The following is a 17,019-nucleotide window of genomic DNA, read 5'->3' on the forward strand; positions in this document are numbered from 1 at the left end:
TCCGGTGAATTTTGTTTTAAAAATCTTACTAGAAAGTGTTTAAATAATTTTTTAATGGCAAAAATTGATTCAGTGTTATTAAGAAACGTTTTGAAGTTAAATTTTGTTTTTTTTTTTTTTTTCAAACAAATTGATTAGAAAATGTTTAAATAAACTTTTAAGGGCAAAAATGGATTCGGGTTATCTCAAAGATTTGAGAACTATAACCTAAATTATGAGGCGTTTTTTCAAAATCTTGCAAAAATTCCTAACAAAATTGTAAACTATACGGTCGTTTAATTTACCATAAATAATACCTTATAAATTATTAATATCATTGAAACAACCAATGCATAAATGATTAATATCACTCAGACAACCAATGCAATAATTTGAATACAGTTGGAATGTTCCATCAAACAGATTGGAAATCGTCCTCGAGAAGTTACGTCCAAAATGCACACCAACTACCTTCCTTCTGCATTTCGGTAAATCTAAATTATGACGTCGAATAAAACTCTACTTTTTAAAAACTGGGGGCGAGATCTCGCTGTCCACCAACCATGCGAGATCGTAGGTCCATTTCACTGTATGCTGCTATGCCAGCTAATTTTCATGTTAAAACATCCCAATTCTGATATCAATTCTATGCACATTTCTTTGTTTTAGGCTGTTTATTTTACCAGCAGTTTTGCAACTCCAGGAAAAAGTTGTGACAAGATCTTTCGAATTGCAGTCTGTTTGGAGAAAATTTCGAAATTCCTGCGTACATCGCGTCTCAACAGTAACGCCGAAGGATAATAACGGTATGCTTCTTTTCACTGTATTTACATCAAGACTTATAGTCTGTGGAAGTTTCTTTTTGTTCCAAATGCCGAGAAATGTGTTGCTCGATGTCTTAAGTTACGAGTCTTAGAATATCTTTGCGGTGATTAGCTTTAAACTGTGATGTTAATTAGTTCAATGGCTGTCTAATTGAGATAAGTTTAATTGTAGATTTATAACTGAATTCTTACTTCCATGGCATATCCGGCATATTCCTATGATGAGATTTCGTTTCCAATTATTACTTCCTTTTGTCTCTTATTCCTTCTTATTGCTCGTATGGAGTGTAATTGTAACAGTGGCCATGGAAAATTTGACTCCCGTGTCTGTGACTAGCTCAAAAATTCTAAATATGCCTTTTAAGATCGCGGAGGTAAAAATGACCAGGACTTAATCTCGTGAACTTCTCATCCTTGGAACCAGTTGGGCTTAAAACGGTGGTTCGATTCCAATTGACTAAATTTAGCGGAGTAAAATTCTCAACGTTGGAAAAAATTGGGTTTAAAATGGTGGTACGTCTAATTTTCCCTTTCCCTCCCATAAAAGGCATACGAAGTGTCTGCCAAAACAATTTTTTTGGCGTCAACAATGGGGTTCAAGTGGATCTTGTCAAAATAAACGCAGCAACAATATGCCCAATCCCTAAAAAGCTTGCTAAATTACAAGGATTTCTTTAAATAATTGGGTATTATCACAAATATGTGGGTAATTATGCACGAATAACAACACCTTTGACTAAATCAGAGTTGTCGTAGGCAAGTCGGTCCATATTATGGATGTGAAATAGAGGAAAAGCTCAAGGAAATGGATGGTTGGTTCACGGTCAAATTAACAATAATGTAGGTCGAAAACACTTACCACGTTAGACAAGTTCGATGTGTGTCTGGATATCTATCAGTATACTAGCTCGGTTAAAGGCGTTAAGGTACTTTATATTGTTACTGGTCAACACTGCCTTCTAGTGGTTTTTTGTCTTACATATCTAGAGAGTAGCGGAAGAAGAAGAGCTTTTTCAAACTCAAATTTTGCTCGCCTAGCTTATAGGGGCTTGTTGATGGTGCTAGACCCGCCAACATTCAAGGGATCTCCTCGGTATGAAGTCCCAACTAGACTTCACACTGTTTGGTGTTGGAGTCCCATCTGGTATGATGGCCTAGTTGCCATTATCTTAGAGATTTGCCTTAGCTCTTGTTGTTCAGCACATGAGAGTGTTATGCTTGTAACTTCAAGAAAGCGAGGTGAGTGTGCCTAGTGAGTGATTATTGTAACTCTATGTTCGGGTTCTCTCATTGTCAAAAGGGAGAGGTAAAGTGAGCCTCTTGATGAGAGGGAATAGTCCCAACCTAGGAAGAAACACACACGAACAAGAAGAAGGGTCTGTCCAATATCCAACGGAATAGTTCACTGTGGATGCGGCAGTCGTGAAAACCAAAGTTCAAGGGAAAACACGTACACCATCTAGTGGAATAGTCCACACAGGGGTGGCAATCGTTAACACCAAGAAATACACAAAGTGTTGATTTGGGGTAGCATCGGATGTGCTCTAGCCACGAAATTTGGTGGAGAGGTTAGGGCACATGAGATCTCCAACACCCAGAAAGGGTTTGGGCAGATTCTAAACAGATCAAGAGATATTAAAATAATTAATATTTTTAATGGAGTCCCTAGGTCTAAACTTAGGGAAAATAAAATATTAATGTGTATTAATATGAATTTGTGTTAGAGTGGTCCAAAAGATGTGGATCAAGCTAGATCTAATCTTAGCCGTTGATTAGGGATTTAATCTCGACTGTTGAGATGTCAACATAAAAGGTATAAGAGGAGGCTTGAGGCTCACTTGGAGAGGACACCAGAGTGATCAGTGATTCTATTCTCTAGAGTGGGGTTTGCTAAGAGAGGTAGAATCAGTGATCAGGAGAGCAGCTGAGGGGCATTGAGTACAGAGAAACAGAGAAGGCAAAGATTATGCCGGGAGAGCAGCGCAATAGCCAAGGATGGTGACGCAGAGCCAGCAAGGGCTCACACAGGGCCACGCAAAGGCAGCCAAGTGTTGCGCAGAGCACCAGAGGGGCCAGCGCAGCTGACATAGAGGCTCCCAGAGCTGACGCATGGCCTCTTGGGGCTGATGCAGGCCTAGAAAGGTTGACGCAAGGCCAACGTGAGACACAGGAGATTTCTCTCAAACTGTGAGGTATAGCTACTAAGGAAATTTTTTGTTGGGTAGGCCAGTTTTGACACCCAGATTGTACTTTGATATTACTTAATAAGAAAACTCTCAGATAGTTGCATCGGTTTTCCCAACTTGGGTTTTTCCGAGGACATTGGTCCAAAAATAATGGTGTCATATGGTGTGTTTATTCTTGTTTCTTTTAGTTGTTGATTTGTAATATGTTGAGCATGCACTGGTGTTTATTTTCAGTATTTACTTTGTAAATAACTTGTTAAAGAAAAATAACAAGTAGGTAGGAATAAATCAGAATAAGTGCATGAAGGGTTTCTAAACTAAGTAAACTTAGAAACTTCAACATGGTATCAGAGTGTGATTGCAGATCACAGGAGGACTAAAAGACATCAACCGAGCGGAGCAATAGCAGCAAAAAACAGCTATCCCGAGGTGACAACAGTTTCTAGCAGCGCAGAAGCCAAGAAGTGTGACGCAGAGCTAGCCAGAGCCATGCAGAAGAAGTCGGGAGCTGTGCAGAGCCTCAGAGAGGCCAGCGTTGCTGACGTAGGGCATCCCAGGGCTTACGCAGACCCATTTAGGGTGACGTAGACCAGCGTGAGGCAGAGAGGGGCTAACGCAGTTGTTGGAGTCTAGAAGGCTGCAGAAATATTGGAGAGTGGAGTTGGTGAGGTACTGTAGTCATAACAGTACCTGACAGAGTAGGGCCATAGGAGTTGTTACCGAGGGTTTCTAGCCGAGGAACCTGGATCAGCAGTACAGTTGCACAAGACGATCAGAGTAGGGGGCATCTCGACAAGCAGCAGAAGGATTTCCAGGAGGGAAATCAGGACTTAGAGGGAGTCCAGAAGAGAACTTCCAGACGGGAAGTAGAGACTTAGAGGAGTTGAACAGAGAACTTCCAGGAGGGAAGTAGAGGAGCATCATGGCACTACATGGGGTAAGAGATCAGGATAGATTGGACGGAACATCGGACTTCGCAGTTTGGAAGGCCATAATCTTATCAGTGCTTGACAGGAATCGTGTCAAGAACTTTGCCTTGAAGGTTATAGTTATCCCAGTCAACCCCACTGATAACGACAAGTATGAAGAGCCGATGGCGAGGGCCAAGTGCATTATCCTTGACGGGGTCAAGGATCATGTGGTACCACACATAGCTGAGAAGGAAACGACAGTTGAGATGTGGGAGGCTCTCAAGAACTTGTACCAACATACTTCTGTGCAGAGAAGAATGCTACTTGAGAACTAGATGAGGTTGTATCAGATGAAGAAGGGTCAATCGATTGACACCTTCCTCGGAGGACTGAATGAGATCTGAGACCAGTTGACTGCTATAGGAGCGACACCGGATCAGGAGCTTATGGTGAGGACAACCCTGAATGCTGTCTCAGAAGATTGGGAAGTGTTTGTCTAGAGTATCCTGGGCAGAGGGACTCTCCTACCTTGGGACGAGATGTGGGCAGCTCTTCGCCAGGAAGAGATCAGACGGCGGTCGAAGACAGGTAGCAGTAGCAAAGTGATCAAAGTCAAGCAGGAGGAGGATGTGGCCCTAGCATCTGAGGGAAAGCAGGAGAAGCGGAAGAAAAAAGATCTCTCCAAGATCAAGTGCTTCCACTATGGGGAGATGGGTCATTATGCGACCCAGTGCCCAAGGAAGAAGAGTAAGGGAGAGTCTTCCAAGACTAAGGCAGCGCCAACACGGGTAGAGAAGGAAGTTTTGACAGACGATGACTGTGCCATGAGTGCACACACGCCACTTGAGCGGAAGTGGGGAGACATCAAGTTGTAATCAGATGGACTACAGGTGAGAAGGGGTAGGATCCTTGAGGTACCCAGCCTCTTGGATTAGACCTTGCTATGGGAGCCCCGACGAGGAGTAGCGGGACTAGCTAAGTGAGTAGAGACAAATGCAAATGGAGTGGCAGAGAGAGCTACAGTGCAGGAGTCCCGAGACAACGCGAGGCTAGCAGGCTTCAGCAGTGCGAGAGGCATAGGAGTGTGTCACCAATGCAGGATGGCATAGAGAGGTGTGCAACGATGCGAGATGCAGGGATTTGTTGCAGCAGTGCAGAGGTCAAAGGGGGAGCACTTGTCAGCGACAGAGGGAGCTTCAGCATCAGTGGGTGTCTCTAGCCCAACAGGGAGGTCAGATTGGGAGATCAATTATTTACTTCTCAGTAACTGAGTTGCAGTGCAGCAGTGGGCAGCACGATGCAACATGATGAGAGGAGGTGCAGTGCGGATGCAGTACCGGGAGAAAGGACCAGTAGCAGCACGGATGCAGAGGGAGCTATCGTACAGATGCAACAGTGGCAGTGGCAGAACCATGGGCAACAGTACAGGATGCAACAGTGCAAAGGATGTTGGGTAGGAAGACCTAGCATTAGTACAGGTACCGATGCCGGATGATCAGAGTAATACTCAGTGAGGAGTATTGTTAGAGCACAATCCTCGCTAAGAGTGAGTGTTGATTTGGGGTAGCATCGGATGTGCTCTAGCCACGAAATTTGGTGGAGAGGTTGGGGCACATGAGATCTTCAATACCAAGAAAGGGTTTGGGCAGATTCTAAACAGATCAAGAGATATTAAAATAATTAATATTTTTAATGGAGTCCCTAAGTCTAAACTTCGGAAAAATAAAATATTAATGTGTATTAATATGAATCTGTGTTAGAGTGGTCCAAAAGACATGGATCAAGCTAAATCTAATCTTAACCGTTGATTAGGGACTTAATCTCGGCCGTTGAGATGTCAATAGGAAAAGTATAAGAGGAGGCTTGAGGGTCACTTGGAGAGGACACTAGAGTGATCAGTCATTCTATTCTCTAGAGCGGGGTTTGCTAAGAGAGGTAGAATCAGTGATCGGGAGAGTAGCTGAGGGGCATTGAGTACAGAGAAACATAGAAGGCAGAGATTGTGCCGGGAGAGCAGCGCAGCATCCAAGGAGGGTGACGTAGAGCTAGCAAGGGCTCACGCAGGGCCACGTGAGGCATCCAAGTGCTGCGCAGAGCACTAGAGCGGCCAACGCAATTGACATAGAGGCTCCCAGAGCTGATGCAAGGCCTCTTGTGGCTGATGCAGGCCTAGAAAGGCTGACATAGGGCCAGTGTGAGACAGAGAGGGGCTGACACAGTCCAGTTTGGGCAGACGTTGGGGTTGTAGAGCAGTTTTGTGCTGAGGAGCTGCCGGAAGGATTTTTTGGGGTTTCAGCCAGGAGGTTTCTCTCAAAATGTGAGGTATAGTTGCTAAGGAAATTCTTTGTTGGGTAGGCCAGTTTCGGCACCCAGATTGTACTTTGATACTGCTTAATAAGAAAACCCTCAGATAGCTGCATCGATTTTCCCACCTTGGGTTTTTCCGGGGACATTGGTCCAAAAATAATGGTGTCATATGGTGTGTTTGTTCTTGTTTCTTTTAGTTGCTGATCTATAATATGTTGAGCATGCATTGGTGTTTATTTTCAGTATTTACTTTGTAAATAACTTGTTAAAGAAAAATAACAAGTAGGTAGGAATAAATCAGAATAAGTGCATGAAGGGTTTCTAAACTAAGTAAAATTAGAAACTTCAACAAAAAGATGGTTTGTCTAATGTCCAGTGGAGTAGTCCACATGGACGGGATAACAATGATAGACAATACAACACATCTTCAACAATATGAGTATTAAAATAACCGAAGTAGTTCAACTATCTTAGTACAGGTTAAACAAACATGCATTACAAATGTTTAAAGAATAGTCTTACAAATGGATACAAAACATGCGTGAAAATGTGTTGGCCTGAGACAGGCTTCTAAATTAAGCAAAAGATCCAAGACACATCTGTACACCATATATCACTAGTCCCAATAGTGGGGACATTGGAGCCACTCCTCACTCCTCAAAGAACAAACTACAGACTCTCAAGGCTATGTGGGAGGAGCCAAGGTGAAAAGCCTTTGCTCATACAATGAGGGGGTATATATAGCCAAAGGGGTATAACTGGCCCTTGTGACTCTTCGACTTCCCTCATGAATTTTCAACTTTACATGACTCTTCGATTTGATATGTCGGTCTCTTGGACTTCCACTTTACATTACATTAATTACAACAAGTATGGCCCATAGTAGTGATGTGGCTGAGACAACTCATGACACAACTCGACATGACACTACTAACATGTACTGGCTGACTGTGGTGTCTGTGTCGAGTTGTTGTGCTGCTGAGTGATGATATGCTCTCGGTGTAACATGTCTTCACCTTCGCATGGCAAAGTGTGCGGGGTCTTCGATGGTCTTGGTCTTTTCTTGATGGTGCATGTGAATGTGTCCCTTTCACTCGCTTGCTTGATGTGCTTCATGTGTTCGTTCGACTGCGAGAAAGTCTTCTAGCATGCGCCTCTTTTCCATCCTGTTCGTCGTCGTGCCATGTTTCATCGATGTACCTATTCCTGCAATCACTCATGACAAGACGACATCAAATCCAAAAATCTCCTAGTCTATCATGATGCATTGTTTTCCATTTCGGTGCAGGTGACCAAGAGAGGGACAAGGCATTGAAACTACGGGAGCATAACACAAGCCGGGATGCGAGGCTCCGGAGCACTGTCGGGAAAAACCATGCAGATGTCATTGGGAGACAAATTTTTGCAATTCGAGACACAAGTGACAACTGTGGGGCAAAACCCAGCTGGGAGGCAGAATTGCACAGTTTCTGGGAGGAAGGCCAGGCAAGGTGTCGGGGAGCTGTTGGGCCAATCTGCGCAATTTTCCAAGGGAGCACTGGGCAGGTCATCCAGTTGGGATCTGCACAATTTCTCTGGGGAAGACAGTGCGGGCAACAAGAGGCACTGGTAGAAAAATCTACGCTGTTTTCTATTGGAGCACAAAGTCGGGCTGTGGGAGCTGCTGGTCAAAACTACGCAATCCTGAGAGGCAGTCCGTGCCCGGACAATTCTGCGCAGTTTCTGAGCTGGTTGCAAAGCAGGGAAGAAGGGCTGTTCAGGACAACTCTGTGCAATTCCTGCGCTGGTTGGACAACTCTGCGCAATTCCTGGGCTGGTTGCAGAGCGGGAAGGAAGGACAGGATAGGACAACTTTGTGAAATTCCTAAGCTGGTTGCAGAGCGGGTAAGATGGGTAGGGCAGGACAACTCTGCGCAATTCCTGGGCTGGTTGCAGAGTGGGAAGGAAGGGCAGGACAAGACAACTCTGCACAATTCCTGAGCTGGTTGCAGAGCGGGTAAGATGGGTAGGGAAGGACAACTCTGTGCAATTTTGGAGCTCAATACAGCCCAGGGTCACAACTCAAGTTCTTTCTCCGGTTGACTAGCGGGAGGCTTGATGGGAGGTCTTGCGGGAAGCACAAAGTGGATCGGCTTCTAGGACAACTTCTGCGCAGTTCTGGGAGTCAGTCAGCTGGCTCATTTCCAGAATTGTGCAGAGCAGGCTACCTGGAGGACAACCTCAATCTCTGCGTAGTTCTGGGCAGTAGTGCAAGGTCACTGAGATCGGGTCTGGTTGACAGAGGGTTGTTCGGTCGACAGATTTTCAGGAAAATTGACTAAGTGTGAAAGAAAGTGTACTCGTGCAGACACGACAATGTGATCACACACTTAGCACGACTCGATGACAAGACACCTCAAACCAACAAGACAACATGTGCTCAGTGAGACTGACTTGAAGGTTGAGAGCGATAGTTGAAATATGTCTTCGAACGACCATGACGACACTTGTGCGACAGTGTTTACAACTTAGTGTGTGAGTGCGACCGATGTTGACAGAGCGAAAACAACTCATACACACAAAGACAAACCTTCAAAATGCCAGAACAAACTCACAAGCATGACATAGCGATCAACATGCCAAAAGACGACTGGTGATCGATTAAGCGAAGAGGGTGTGAAAACTCAACAAGATCTCATAGGATGAGCCCGAGTGTTTGCGACCATCAAGGAGAAAACCAAGGAAGGCTTCAAAATTTGGATGCGGGCCAAAATTTTGGAGGGTGTTGCAGTTTCTACAACAGGGCTACAGAAAAGTCATCGTGGTGGTATGGAAGTTTGTTCTAAAGCTTTCTATTAAGGAGGGTTGGATTAGTTGGTGGGATGTGGCTATCCACATACCAATCCAACTTCTTAGAGGTTTGAGCAAAATGGTAGTAAGACAAAGAAGAATGAAGGAAAATAATCCTTAGATCTGAACCATGGGTGTCTAGATAGTAGCTTCTCTATTAGAAGTGTTAAGGTGCTTTTTGTTGTCACTCGTTATGATTGTTTTCCCATGGTGCCTTGATTTAATGTTTAATGAGAGGAGGAAAAGAAGAAGAACTGTTGAAGCTAAAGGTTTCTTGTCTACCTTGGAGTCACTGTGTTAGAGTTATCACAGTGGCGTGGCAATTTTCACTGAAGATTTTAGTTAAGGAGAGTTGGATTAGTTGGTGGGATGTTGTTATCTGCATAGCAATCCAATTTCATAAAGGTTCGGACAAAATGTGGCAAGAAAAAGAAGAGTGAAGGAAAATAATACTTAGATCCTAATCTGTAATAAAGAAAACACTACAGTACACGATTTAATTTAACTCATTTTGTTGAAAGGAAGTGGTAAGGTTAGAGCACTATTTTTGAAGAGTGGTTGAATACAGAGACCAAGGGGCATGAATAAGGGGTAAACATCCAAGTTGTTGTCCTCTCTATAACATCAACTCCATAGGAATATGTGCCAATGGAAGTTGATAGTTGTTATAACCAACTCCTTGTATCAAGATAGTTGCAAATCATGTGCAAAGATGAAAATTTATGTGCATACAACTCGACATCAATCAAATCAATAGAATATGTAAAATCCCCTCTTTCTAGACAAACAACTCAACCAATATGCCCAAAACAAAATATCGCAGCAAATAAATTCAACCAATATAATAGATTTGTTTATTAATACCATTGTAAAATCTCTTTTTTTTAAACAAATAACTCAACCATCATACCACAAGCAAAAATACCACAACAAACAAACTCAACCAATATATTCTGATATGTTTTATTAATTTGACCTGGAATTACATGTTGGAGCAGCCTTTTGAGTTACAAAAATATATTTTTGGAAGCCCATAAACATCTATGGCTAATGGCACAATTTGCTCAAAAAATAGATGATGATGACAATGCTGAAATGTCTCTTTACACTGTTGTAAATTACTATACTAGAGCAGATTTGAGGCTGGTTCGACCCTCCCTTTTGAAGCTCATGGCCTAGCAAATGATGGCTCAAACTACTGAGAAAATACAAACTGCATATGGAAAATACAACCTCCCAAAAATCCCACAATCTTTGGCTATACCGACGACCTAGCAATGAGATGAATCTTTAGCAATAAATATTTGTGAAAGATCTGAGTGATCTTTCCTTTTGATCAACTAGGGTGGATTTATTTCACCACCAAAACTAATTCGCTCAAGGGTTTCACCCTTAGCACTCCAAAGCCACAAGAGCTCTCCAAATCGATATGAGGAAATGATTATGCATGCCCAAAGAGTGAGCTCCAATCTCTCTTTTATCATCAAAATACCATGGGTCATTAGAATACCATTGGTCTCTCTTTTATAATTATTTTTTTGGCATGGAGTGATCATTAAGAGAGGGTCATTATAGTCCTCCCTTTTTGAGATTACTTTCCCTTAAGCAACTGCAAACTAGGATCTTGGAAAATATGCTCTCTTTCCCTCGTAGCGTCCTCCATTGGCAAGTATTTCCACCTGATAAGATACTCTTTGATCACTTTGCTCCTCAATTTCCTATCCCCAACTTCCAAAATCTCCTTAGGAATCAATACCAACTGCCCCTCCTCGTCCAGTGGGGGTAACTCTACTGAAGAAATAACCCGTTGCCCCAATGCATTCTTGAGGCATGATACATGAAAAACATTATGAATCTTACTCCTCTCAGATAGCTCAAGCTCATAAGCTACTTCCCCAACTCTCCTAATTACTCTATACAGACCATAAAAATAAGGTTTCAACTTTTCTGTACCACTTTTCTTCAGAGAAGATAGTCTACATTGCTGCAACCTTAAGAAAACCAAGTTTCCTACTTCAAAACAACACTCAACCTTGTGCTTGTCTGCATACATCTTCTGTTTGTTATGTGCAACCTGCAAATTTTCCTTAAAGTTCTTAAGGATATATTGGCTTTCTTGTATATAATATTTGGCTTTGGGAGCCCTGCTATCCCCAAATGCCAAATCCACAAATGAAGGAGCATCATAGCCATACAATGCTCAGAATGGGGTCATACCAATGGACATGTGGTAAGTGGTGTTGTAGCAATGTTCTCCTAGATGCAACCACTTAATCCAAGCCTTTTGTTGTCCTAACACATAGTTACGCAAATACCCTCAATCCATTTGTTCACAATCTCTGTTTGGCCATTCATCTGAGGGTGATAACTGGTACTAGGAGTTAACTTGGTGCTAGCCAATTTGAACGACTCCTGCCAAAATGCACTAAGAAACCTATTGTTCTGATCACTGACAATGTACTTAGGTAGCCCATGGAGCCTAAACACCTCCCTAAAAAAACAACTCTGCCACATGTGCTTCCTTATACTTTGTTGAAATTGCGAAGAAATGCGCGAATTTGATCAATCGATCAATGACTACACAAATGCAATCTCGGCCTTGCAACTTGGTAGACCTATGATGAAATCCATTGACACACTCTCCCACTTCTGTTTTGGAATGGGCAAAGGCTGCAATAAACCTACAGGATGAGTATGCTCTGACTTGTTTTGCTGATAAGTCATACATTCAATCGCATGTCGCAACACATCATCTTTGAGATCCTTCCATGAGAATCTCTCTCTAATCAATCTGTAAGTTTTGAAGTACCCATGGTGCCCTACCAAAGGTGTGTCATGAGTAGCCCTCATATATTCTCCTTAAGTGTGGACTTAGGGACTAAATATATTCTGTCCTTGTAGAAGATGATTTCCTCCACCACTCTGTACCTGTCATCCTGAATGTGACCATCCATCAACTCACAAGCAAACTTATTCTTTGAATATTTCATCAGCAGGTGTGATTTCCAATCAAATGAAATCTCCACAAGGGAACATGTTGTCGGTTTCCTGGCAAGGGCATTAGCAACTATATTTTTCTTTCCTTTCATATACTCAATGTCAAAAACATAAACCTATATCTTTCTTACCCATTTTTGTTTCTTTTCATTCAGGTCCTTCTGTTCCAAGAAATACCGCAAATTGTTGTGGTTAATCTTAACCACAAATCTGCCACCTATCAAATATTGTTTGAACTTTTCCAAAGCATGCATAATGGTGAGCATCTCCTTGTCGTAGATGGAGTAGAGCCTCTCGGGTTCCTTGAGCTTCGAACTCTCAAACGCTATCAGATGTCTATTCAACATCAATACAACTCCTACATCTCCCGAAGCATCACACTCAAGCACAAAGGGTTGAGTGAAATCGGGAAGTGCCAATACTGGACAAGTGCTCATCACCTCCTTGAGCTTGTTGAATGCTTGTTGAGCTTCCTTTGTCCACCTAAATTCCCCTTTCTTCATAAGATTTGTTAAGGGTGCACCCAACTGCGAAAACCCCTTAACAAAGCACCTATAATAGCTGCATAATCCAAAGAATCCCTACAACTCTATAAGGGTCCTAGGCGGTGGCCAATCCAATATGGCTTGGATCTTCTCCTAATGTACCTACACCCCCTATGCACTGATCACATGGCCTAAATATAGAATCTCTGTTAGACCGAATTCACATTTTGACACCTTGGCATACAATGACTGCTCCCCCATAATACCCAATATCTCATCTAAATGCCTCAAGTGATCCTCCCATGTCCTACTGTATATAAGGAGATCATCAAAGAACACCAACAAAAACTTTCACAATTGCTTGTTGAAGATGTGGTTCATGTAGGATTAGAAAGTGGCAAGTGCATTGGTCAAACCAAATGGCATGACCAAGAACTCATACTCCCCACAATGACACCTAAGGCAGTCGTCTTATGAACATCTTGCTCCTTGACCTGATTTGGTGATATCTTGATCGAAGATCAATCTTCGAGAAATATACTACGCCATGAAACGCGTCCAACAACTTGTCGATCCTGGGAATGAGATACTTGTTTTTGATTGTTTTCTTATTCATAGCCCGATAGTCAATACACATCCTCATAGTTCCATCCTTCTTCTTAACCAAGACTATTGAAGAAGCGAATGGACTGGAACTGGATCTGATATGTCCCATCTCTAACAACTCCTTGATTTCCTTCTCTATCTCATCTTTGAACTTCTTCGGGTGCCTGTATGGAGTAGTTACTACAGGCTTGGTCCCTTCTTCTAACTCAATGGTGTGCTCGAAGCCTTTGTCAGGAGGTCTTCCCTGAGGTATCTACCCAAAAACTAGGTCATGTCTGCTCAACAACGATTGAATGTCCACATGATAACACAGGCTGCTATCTAAAGGTTTTTGTGTTGTAATTAGACACTTTTCTGCCCAAGATGCATCACCATGCCTGAATATGCTTTCCATTTGCTTGGGTGTAACAATCTTAGGGGCACCATAGGACATGCCCCTCACAGCGACCCTCTTACCATTTGTTGTAGTCAATTCCATCTCCATTGTTTGGTAGTTCTTCAAGCGTTCCCCTATAGAATAAAGCCAATGAACACCCAATATGACATTAGTGTTTGCTAGTTCAACCACATAGAGGTCATCTGTCACAATGTCGTTACCCATTGTCAACTCCAACTGCGGAACCCTTTTTGTGCATGTCATAATGTACTCGTTAGCTACCACAACATCTAATCCCTCAAAGTCTTATGTGGGAATGCCTCTCCTAGCCAATAGAGTTGTGTCAATGAAGTTTTGGGTTGCCCTACCATAAATCAACAAAGTGACATGCTATCTCTATACTACTCCCCTGGCCCTGAAAATGTGATATCTAGTGACGCCTGTTAGAGCAGCTATAGTTCTACCCTTAGTCTCCACATGTGGTTGCTCATCCTCTGTACCGCTATGCTCATCGCCATGAACCTATCTTGCCTCCTTTACCTCCTCACTATTTGAGAGCACCTCTATGTAATGCACCTTGCCCTTCCCCATGCACCTGTGACCTGGTTCCCAAGGCTCCTTACAACTAAAGTAGAGTTTCTTCCTTCTTAGTTTCTTCCGAGTCTCATCATCCAATTTGTCTTTCTCGGTCCACTCCTTCTAGAAGGGCTTCTTGTCTTTGTTCTTTTGAGGAAGGAAAGGTTTGGGAGAGAATTTATTATTTGTTACTACATCCTCCTTGTCTCGGGTTCTGATGATAACATCCTATAGAGATTTTGCTTTGAAGTCCTTAACCCAACCACATAGGGGTTCAAATAATCCTTCAATGAATAGCGTAATCAGTCTGTGCTTTGACTCATTTGTCACCAACATTGTGAGCCTTTGAAGTTTTGACATGTAAGCATTTGCTATACTTGTTTGTTTGAGCTATGCCAACTCTCTGAAATGTATCTTTGGGTCCTTATCAAAACGGTCATTAGCCTTTGTGTGAAGTCTAGGTATGAAGTAATGCTCAAATGCCCCAAAGTGACTAGCCCATTGTACCACCACTCATGAGCTTCTCCCTTATAGAAAATTTGATGGCCTTTATCTCCAATAGAGGGTTGAGTTGGAAATATGTGTCCAACTTTTGAACCCATGTCTGGCAGTGCATTTGGATGAACCATGAAAAGAAGGAATGGACAATTTCCCCAACTTTCCCGGAAGATCATAGTTTTGTGAGCCCCTATTGTATTCTCTTGGCCCGTTCCTGTATTTAATGGTACAAAAATCTTGTAAGGACATGGTTCCATGAAACTCTTCACTAAGAGCCTAATACTCCCTCAAATAATCAGAGAATCCTTCACCAAGTCTTTGTTATCCTTTATTTCCTACTGGCTGTTATTCCAAGAACTAAGGTAAGAGAGGTCTAGGAGTCACTCCCCTCACTGTCCGAGGGTTATTTTGAACTAGGATATGGGTGTTGCTCCCTTCAACATGGTTCCAACTTCCCCTTGTTACCATTTGATTCTCGTGAACCATTGTTGTTGGCTTTGTTTTGGTTCCCTTGATTATTTGTTATAAGTTGAACCAACTGTTGTTGCCCCTTCGCAAGGTCATTTGGAATATTCATAGTGCTTCCATCGAGTGGTTCGTTCATGTCCCTCATGTGTTCCTTTGATTCTGAGTGAAGATGGTTATCACCCTTTCTCTGTTTCCTGTAGCCGTTGTATTCCTTATCATCTAGAGACATCAAGATAGAATGCACTCACAGGCTGGAAGGAAAACCTTCGCTTTGATACCACTGTAAAATCTCCTCTTTCTAGACAAGCAAATCAACCAGTATACCCACAACAAAATATCACAACAAATAAATTCAACCAATATAATAGTTTTGTTTATTAATACTGTTATCGCCCAAATTGTACACTATAATTGCGAACAACACTCAGGGCAGGGATTGTCACTTTGATCCTGACCCTCTCCATTTAAGCTGTCTCCCTATAGTAGGCTAAGGGGGGTAGTCTCTATGGATAAGATGATGAATTCAGGAGACACAACTGAATGGCCTAGCGACTTGGTTAAGGATAATTGGAAAGTTTGATTATTTAGCACAACTTGATTAGACTTATTAAATTTATTGATTAAAGATCAATGCCCTAGGAGTCAAATTACTTGCACAATATGAATTAAGATACCAAGTTACCAGATGAACAGTTGCTGCTAGGATAAGAAACTATCCTATATGAAATTCAATAGCTAAAACTAAGTGAGATGCAAGCTCTTGATTCATTTTAGTTAGAATGCCTATCCTAGGTGATAATTCTCAATGCATCCGTCTTGAAGCAAGTCTTGCGAGAAGGTTGTAGAAAGAAGTCCAAGGGAAGGAGGCTAAGGCCTCATTAACGATACCTTCCGTGGACTTCTAACAACCCAAGTGCCTCTGTTCCTACAAGGGATTGCCCACAAAAGAACTGCAAGGTCACTTGTTTTAACCTTAGTGCAAGGGTCAAGCATCGCAAGCCAACAAAGCGGGGTGGCCCTATCTTTCTATCAACCAAGCTTATGCTTGGAGGTAAATTTTAAGATGCAAAACTATCTTAGAATTAAAAATGCAAAAGGATGAATGAGTTGCTTCAACAAGATTGTTAGATGTATTAAGATGTCTCAAGAATGACGAGAACAATTCAAGAGAGCAACTTAAAGACAATATTAAATGAAGCAAGACAATTTGATTTAGCACAATTAGCAATTCTCAATAAACCAATGTTCTTAGATAAAACAATGCTCTAAATGAAATAATGACAGATAGCTCTTTTATTTATTAGGATCAATAAATGAACCAATTTCCCAATGGTCAATGAACAATAGCACTTACTAATTAGAGATCAAAAAGAGAAATATGCTATGCCAATTTCCAATTTGAGACCTTATCAACACAATGATGCCAAGTATATTTGCTCCTTAAAATGTCCTTTAGAGATCAATGCTACTTGTGAATTGATTAGAGCACCAATATCAATGTAATATGACAATTAGGGATGAAAGAGAGATGCTCAAAAATTCTCTTATCAATAACAAGATGCTCTATGAGCCCATTAACTTTACCCTTTAGAACCTTATCAATCTTGTGAAAGCTAATTAAAGAACACAACTTGCTTGTTACTTATGTTAGGAGCACAAAAGATGAGAATTGCCAATAGTGAACATATGATATGCAAGAATGCAACAAGAGAATTGCAAGAGGTTACCCTGGAGATACCTGCCAGACTTCGCTAGATCTAGAGAATTTACTCTCACCCAACACCTAAGGCAAGATGCCTGTACCAATAGATGTTTCTACTACTGGCAATTGAAATAATAATCACAATATAATACCTTAAACCATATAAAAAATACATCCAACACATACCACAGATCAACAAATGAGAAACACCTTGAATTGAACTCCATGTTGAAGAATGTAACTAGGTTCGATCTTCATAATTCTACTTGCGTCAA

The 17,019-nt window shown here is 41.9% G+C and overlaps 1 protein-coding gene across 2 annotated transcripts in view; it reads left to right on the forward strand.

Moving 5' to 3' along the window:
* Positions 1–626: 626 nt before the first annotated feature.
* The window catches only part of LOC149220671 (uncharacterized), a 341,673-nt gene continuing 325,280 nt past the window's right edge, over positions 627–17,019 (forward strand). The window contains exon 1 of one of the 2 annotated variants that reach the window (XM_089384854.1): positions 627–785. The gene's annotated coding sequence lies outside the window, so the exon portion shown is untranslated. The remainder of the gene's footprint in view (positions 786–17,019) is intronic. The other variant, XM_089384853.1, reaches the window with a different exon arrangement.

This window comes from Pinus tabuliformis, chromosome Q (genome assembly GCF_031772625.1).
Source record: "Pinus tabuliformis cultivar Carrire ecotype Pingquan chromosome Q, CPIR1, whole genome shotgun sequence".
In the NCBI taxonomy this organism is placed as follows: domain Eukaryota; kingdom Viridiplantae; phylum Streptophyta; class Pinopsida; order Pinales; family Pinaceae; genus Pinus; species Pinus tabuliformis.